Source organism: Oratosquilla oratoria, chromosome 26 (genome assembly GCF_046742065.1).
Source record: "Oratosquilla oratoria isolate Oo_2021 chromosome 26, ASM4674206v1, whole genome shotgun sequence".
Taxonomy (NCBI): domain Eukaryota; kingdom Metazoa; phylum Arthropoda; class Malacostraca; order Stomatopoda; family Squillidae; genus Oratosquilla; species Oratosquilla oratoria.
Genome location: NC_134802.1, coordinates 31,577,538 through 31,585,510, shown reverse-complemented (window position 1 = coordinate 31,585,510; position 7,973 = coordinate 31,577,538).

Sequence of the window (7,973 nt, the reverse complement as noted above, 5' to 3'; positions counted from 1 at the left end):
TGCATTGTTGTTGTAACCTTAATTTTTTTGTACAAAATGCATTTGCATCGAAGACTAAACAGCAGTGACTAGTAACAAATTGATTATTTGACCGCCATCAGTGGTTGACTATTGAATATCAATATCACATCTCACAGTCTATGGTCATTGTTGACATCTTTGTGATTATTTTGTATTGTCATTGATATTTTTTCTAGGTGTCCTGTGACTTTACTATTTAAATGATATTGACAACATAAGTTTTATGCAGTCTGTAGTTTAGAAATTTCAGTGGCATATGGACTGGAGTAATGGATCATTTACAATTGGAGACTAATTTCCACTAAAAAAAACAAAAAAAACGATGATAAATAACCGAGACATGGTTAAATGGTAAAGAGTTTGAAGCTGCATTTAATATTGCGGGATTTAAACACTTTTATCAGGATAGGAACCACAAGAAAGGTGGGGGTGTTCTGTTGTACATTGAAAACAATGTCCATGCCTTTGTTTTAGAGAAAGTAAAACAGGATGCATTTGATAGTTTGTGGGTAGAATTAACCCAAACAAATATACAAAGAAAATTATTGTAGGTGTAATACCGTCATCCAGGAGGTGCTAAGATAAGAGGGAGGGTGGAGGGGTGTGGAGTGTATTCAGGGATGGAATGGGTGGGAATGATTTCATGCCTTTTCCTTTTTGGCTACCTCCCTTGTAAGGGGGAAAAAGCCTTGGTATATGTATGTATGTATGTAATATATAGGCCAAAAACATTATTATTAGCAGACAACAAACTGTTGTTTCAAGAACTGTCTAGTTTCTGCAACTGGGACTTATTGATAATGGGTGATTTCAATTTTACTGGCGTTGATTGGATGACCCTTGAACATGGCCATATAGGTAGTTGCTTGATAGATTTTCTTGGTGACACTTAGTTCAGCATGTAAAAGAGTCCACAAGACATGGAAACTTACTCGATCTATTGATCACTAGCCATGAAAGCATGATAACTGATGTAGAAGTTGGTGAAACTATTGCAAATAGCAATCACAACTTAGATTCAAAGCAATAGAGGCAATTAAAGTAAATCCCAAATTCTTTCACGGATACGCACAAAAGAAATTGAAGACACGGGTTAAAGATTGTCCACTTGAAAAGGACAATGGTGAACTAGTGAATCACCCAACCACAATTGCAGATATGCTTGAGAAATAGTACAAAAGTGTGTTTAGTGTACCGGTAACTGAAGAAGTGGTAAGAAACTCGGCAGATTTCTTTGAAATGGATGGGATGAACAAAAATTGTCTAATTAACATAGAATTTACATCTGAGGACATCATAGAGGCCATCAACAAACTCAAACCAAACTCAGCAGCAGGCCCAGACAACCTACCTGCAGTGTTTCTAAAGAAGTGTAAAAAGGCGATAGCCGCTCCGATCAGTATAATATGGAGAAAATCACTAGAGGAAGGTGCCATACCATCAGCACTTAAAGAAGGCCTAATTACCCCCATTTTCAAAGGAGGTTCAAGGGGTATGGTCTCCAACTACAGGCCTGTTTGCCTCACCTCCTACATCATCAAGGTGTTTGAGAGGGTGGTTCAGAACTCCATAGTAAAATTTTTGAAAAGGACTGGCCAGTTCATCCCAGGCCAGCATGGCTTTTGCAATGGTAGATCATGCCTCTCCCAACTTCTGGACCATTATGCAAATGTACTCGAGAAAGTAGCAAGTGGGGAGAACATAGATGTAGTGTACCTGGATTTTGTGAAAGCATTTGACAAGATGGATCACAGGATCTTGCTACACAAAGTAAAAAAGCGTGGCATTAATGGTAAGCTCGGTATTTAGCCCAGAGGCTTTCTTCATATTAGAAAACAGAAAGTGGTAGTGGAAGGCACACACTCCAAAGACTCGACAGTGATCAGTGGAGTACCACAAGGTTCAGTGCTAGGACCACTCTTATTCCTAATCATGGTCAATGACATAGACAAGGATATAGCTGACTCAAAGGTGACATCATTTGTGGATGACACAAGAATATCCCAAGCAATATGCACTGTAGAGGATGCAGAAAATTTGCAAAAAGACCTACAAATAATTTGTGAGTGGTCAGATGTCATTAACATGAAATTTAACAACAAAAATTGAAGTATTGAAATATGGTCTAAACATGGATTGCAAAAATTTTATATACAAAGTGGGAGAGGAATAAGAGGCATTCAAAGACCTGGGAGTTTGGGTGAGCAGTGATTGTAATTTCAAAGAACACACAGCCCTAACTGCAAAATTTGGTGGAAAAATGAGTGGGTGACTTCTATGAACCTTCAAAACCCGAGCACCAGAGCACCTGTTACCTCTATGGAGGACCTTCATGGTGTCAAAGATGAGTATGCCTGCCAGCTATGGTGGCCACATAAGATCAATGAGATCCAAGAGCTGGAACAGGTTCAAAGAGTGTTTGTCAGGAGGATTGACAGACTCAAACAACTATTGGGAGAGGCTGAAAAACCTCCAATTATACTCTCTCCAAAGACACAGAGAGCGTTACATCATTATATATGCCTAGAAGATACTTGAGGGCACTGTACCAAACCCATCGCCAGGGGACTTCTGGGCAAAACACCACTCCAGATTTGGTAGGACCTGTGCAAGGAAAGCTGCAAGCAGGTGTTTTCAATGCATAAAAACGATCCAGGCAGAGAGCTTTTCCGGTGCTGGACCACATCTCTTCAACTGTCTACCCAGAGACACAGGAGACCTGAAAGGAGTCAGCACTGAGGCTTTTAAGAGGAGGTTAGACAAGTTTTTTAAATTCTTACCCGATGAGCCTCCCATACCACACGGCCTGACTTCACGGGGAGCTGCATCAAATTCCATCATTGATCATTGATCAGCTTCAATACCTGAAGTGCGAGCAGAGGTGTGGAAGTGGTGGGTCCCCAGACAGGCCGTGGTGAGGTCACCTAACTTCAACAAGGCAGAACAAGGTAGTCATCTCGAATTATGACAAAAGAAACAATATAGATTTAATATATTTAGACTTTGCAAAAGCTTTTACAAAGGATTACAAAGGCAGAGCATGCCAACAGGAGACCTTTTGGTCCATAATTAGGTCAGATGCAAAAAAAATATACATACGTACATATACCAAGGCTATCTCCCCCTTACAAGGGAGGTAGCCAAAAAGAAAAAGGCATAAAATCATTCCCACCCATTCCATCCCTCAATACACTCCACACCCCTCCACCCTCCCTCTTATCTTAGCACCTCCTGAATGACGGGTCATCCCTGCACCTTGTCCACTGCCCTGGGTCAGAAGCAGTGTCGCAAGACACAGTACATCCACAGCAAGGCCACTTCATTAAATCGGCGACCCCCACTCTCCGTCCCCCCATTGCATAAAATGAGAGGACGGGGAGAAATCCCTTCAGGCTGCGTCAAATTTTGCTCACACATACTACCTCACCCCCCATCCACCCGCCCATTCCACCTCATGCTATCACATCATCATCCATATACAACCATTCTCCATTCACCCGTCTTCTGTCCTCTCCCGTCCTTCCTCAACAGACATTCCCCTCTTCCCCAAAGCCCCCTTCACCCCATCCATCCACCTCATCCTAGGACGTCCCCTCATGTTCACTCCCTCCACATCTGTCTTCCACACCTCTTTTACTAGTCTTTCTTCACTCATTCTTTCCATGTGTCCAAACCATCCTAATATTCTTTCATCAACCCTATCTCCCAGCTCCTTTTCCACCCCTGTTCTCCTCCTCACCTCCTCATTTCTCACTCTATCTAGCCTAGTAACCCCCATCATACTTCTCAGACACCTCATCTCAAACACATTCAAACTCCTTCTCTCTTCCTCTCTTATGTTCCATGTTTCTGCCCCATACAGTGCTGTTGGCACAACCACTCCTTCATACAGTTTCCTCTTAGCATCCATTCCCAAATGTCTATTCCTCATTACACTCTTTAATCCACCAAGGCATTTACTCGCTTCTCTCAATCTACATTCTACCTCCACCTTCACTCCACCTTTCCCTGCCACATTTGCACCCAAGTATCTAAAACTATCCACTTCCTCCAGTCGCTCTCCCTTAATGCTCACTTCCAGTCTACTGCCACTTTCACCCCTTGTACATCTCATCACCTTACTTTTACCCACATTTATCTTTAGTTTTCTTCTATCACATACTCTCCCAAACTCTGCCACCAACTTCCTCAATCCCTCCTCCGATCCTGCCACAAGCGCAGTGTCGTCCGCAAACAACAGCTGGCTCACCTCCCACTTTTCTCCATTTTCTTTAACCATCTCCAATCCCTTGCCCACTACCCTTGCATTTACCTCTTGCACCACCCCATCCATGTATAAGTTGAACAGCCAGGGCGACATAACGCATCCTTGACGAAGTCCCACCTTTACCTCGAACCACTCACTCTCTCCATTCCCAATCCTGACACAAGCTCTACTATTCTCATAAAAACTCTTGACAGCTCCCAGAAGCTTTCCTCCTATCCCGTATATCTGCATAACCTCCTACAGTGCCTTCCTGTCTACCCTATCATAAGCCTTTTCCAGATCCATAAAAGCCCAAAAAACATCCTTCCCCTTTCCTATAGCTTTCTCACATATCTGTCTTACCACAAAGATCTGATCTACACAACCTCTACCTGTCCTAAATCCACACTGTTCCTCACCAATTACTCCTTCTGTTCCTCTCCTAATCCTCTCAACCAAGATCCTCCCATAAGTCTTCCCAACTACACTCAACAAGCTAATCCCTCTGAAACTACTACATTCACACTTGTCCCCTTGTAAAGAGGAACTATACAGGCACTCCTCCAGTCCTCCAGCACTCTACCCTCTCTCAAACATTAAATAACCTCACCAACCAGTCCACCATCTCTGTACCTCCCTTTTTCAGACATTCCGCATGGCATTCATCCAGACCAGGTGCCTTATCTGCTTTCATCTTAACAACTGCCTTCACCTCATCCTTCCTTATTTCTCCTCATTCATCACTCTCATTTTCTTAGCACTTCCCACTGCAGCAATCTTTCCTTCCCTATCCTCCTTCACATTTAGCAACTGCCTAAAATATTCTGCCCATCTTCCCCTTACTGCCTTCTCTTCCATTATCATCTCTCCATCTGCACCTTTTACCTTTTCTTCTCTACTTGATTCGCCTCCTCTTCCTCTCTTAATTTCTTTCCAAAACATCTTTTTATTACTTTCAAATTTTTCTGTCAAACTCTTACCCCATTTCACATCTGCTCTCCTCTTTGCAACCTTTACCTTTTGCTTTACTTCTCTTTTCTTTTCTTTGTACCTCTCATATGACTCCCTTGTCCTATTTTGTAACCAATCTGTGAAAGCTCGCTTCTTCTCTTCTACAACCTTTTTTGTTTCCTCATCCCACCATTCACTACCCTTTCTTCTATTTCCCCCTGTCCTTCTTGTTCCACACACCATCCTTGCACACTTTATGACTCCCTCCTTGAACCATCCCATTCCTCCTCCACACCCAGCTCTACTCTACCCTTTACTCCCTCCCACTCCTCCTTCAGCTTCTTTCCGTACTCCTTCTCCTTTTCCTTTTCATTCAAAGAGTTCACTTTAAGAACCTCCCTACCTTTTGTCCCTTATGGGAGGATCTTGATTGGAAAGAATGAGTGAAGAAAGACTAGTAAAAGAGGTATGGAAGGCAGATGTGGAGGGAGTGAACATGAGGGGATGTCCTAGGATGAGATAGATGAATGGGGTGAAGGGGGCTTTGGGGAAGAGAGGAATGTCTATTGAGGAAGGATGGGACAGGACAGAAGACAGGGGTGAATGGAGAATGGTTATATATGGATGATGTTGTGATGCATGAGGTGGAATGGGCGGGTGGATGGGGGTTGAGGTAGTGTGTGTGAACAAAATTTGACACAGCCCAAAGGGATTTCTCCCCGTCTTCTTTTATGCATGGGGGGACGGAGAGGGGGGGTCGCCGATTTAATGAAGCGGCCTTGCTGTGGATGTGCTGTGTCTTGCGACACTGCTTCTGACCCAGGGCAGTGGACAAGGTGCAGGGATGACCCGTCATCCAGGAGGTACTAAGATAAGAGGGAGGGTGGAGGGGTGTGGAGTGTATTCAGGGATGGAATGGGTGGGAATGATTTTATGCCTTTTCCTTTTTGGCTACCTCCCTTGTAAGGGGGAAAAAGCCTTGGTATATGTATGTTTGTATGTAAAAAAAATCAAATAAGATAAAATATAAATTAAAATAAAAATTATAATAGATAATGATAAAAATAAATGCATATAATCAAATAATAAACAAACAGGTAAATAGTGAATAATAATAGACAGATAAATGATAAATGAAAATCAAGCAAATATACAATAACAAATAGAATAAATGGCAGTCATTACAGCATTTTGCTTAGATGTTTATCTAACCAAATCTTAAAGCTTCGAACTGAACTACATTGCACTCCCTCTGCAGGAAGTTTATTCCATTCATTAACTTCACGGTTGACAAAGTTGTTTCTACCCCCTTCCAAATTGAATCTATTTCCTGACAGTTTGAGACCATTGTTTCTTGTCAGATTTTCATTCAGTATAAAAATTTTGTCACTTTTAATGTCAATTCCCTTTAGAATCTTAAAGACCTGTATCAAGTCACCTCTGAGTCTATGCTTTTTTAGGGAAAACAGATTCATATGTTTTAGTTGATTTTTGTATGATTTTTTTATATTTGGAATCGGTTTTGTGGGTCGCTGTTGTACTTTTTCCAATCTGTCAATGTCTTTAATGAGATTTGGTGACCATACAGAAACAGCATATTCCAAATGTGGACATACATACATACATATACCAAGGCTTTTTCCCCCTTCCAAGGGAGGTAGCCAAAAAGGGAAAGGCATAAAAACACTCCCACCCATTTCATCCCCAAATACACTCCACACCCCTCCCACCCTCCCTCTCATCTGAGCACCTCCTGGATGACGGGTCATCCCTGCACCCTGCCCACCGCCCTGGGTCAGAAGCAGTGTCGCAAGACACAGCACATCCACAGCAAGGCCGCTTCATTTAATCGGCGACCCACCCTCTCCGTCCCCCCTTGCATATAAGGAGAGGACGGGGAGAAATCCCTTCGGGCTGTGTCAAAATTTACTCACACATACTACCCCGCCCATTCCTCCTCATGCAATCACATCATCATCCATATTCAACCATTTTCCACTCACCTCTGTCTTCCGTCCTCTCCCTCTTCCCCAAAGCCCCCTTCACCCCATCCATCCACCTCATCCTAGGACGTCCCCTCATGTTCACTCCCTCCACATCTGCCTTCCGTACCTCTTTTACTAGTCTTTCTTTCCATGTGTCCAAACCATCCTAATGTGGACGAACTAACAATTTATAGCTTGTTAATGAGAGATGGACTTTTGAAATCAAAAGATCGCACAATAAGTCCTAGAATCTTGTATGCTTTCTCAGAGGCTGAAATACACTGCTTAGATGACCTGAGATCGTTACTGATAATTACCCCGAGATCCTTTTAACTATCCACTTTTGTTAACAAATTTCTAAATAACTTGTAATCATACTTGCTTTTATCTTAACCTATGTGCAAAACCTTTCATTACTTGTTAAATTTCATTAGCCACTTTAAGACCATTACTATAATTTTTCTAAATGTTCTTGAATATCTATTTAAGTGATCATTTGTCATTCCACACAATTTTGTATCATCAGCAAATTTGGAGACAATAGATCTTAGTCCATGGTCTATATCATTTATATATACTATGAATAGAAGTGGCCCAAGAACAGAACCTTGAGGAACTCCACTCCTAACATTTTTCCATCTAGAAGTTTTGCCATTTAGAGAAACTCATTTTCGATCATTCAACCAATTTCTAGTCCAAATGCCAGTGGTTATTAACTGTTTCCGCTATTTACACCCCTTTTCATCTCACTAGCAGCCCCATAAGGATCA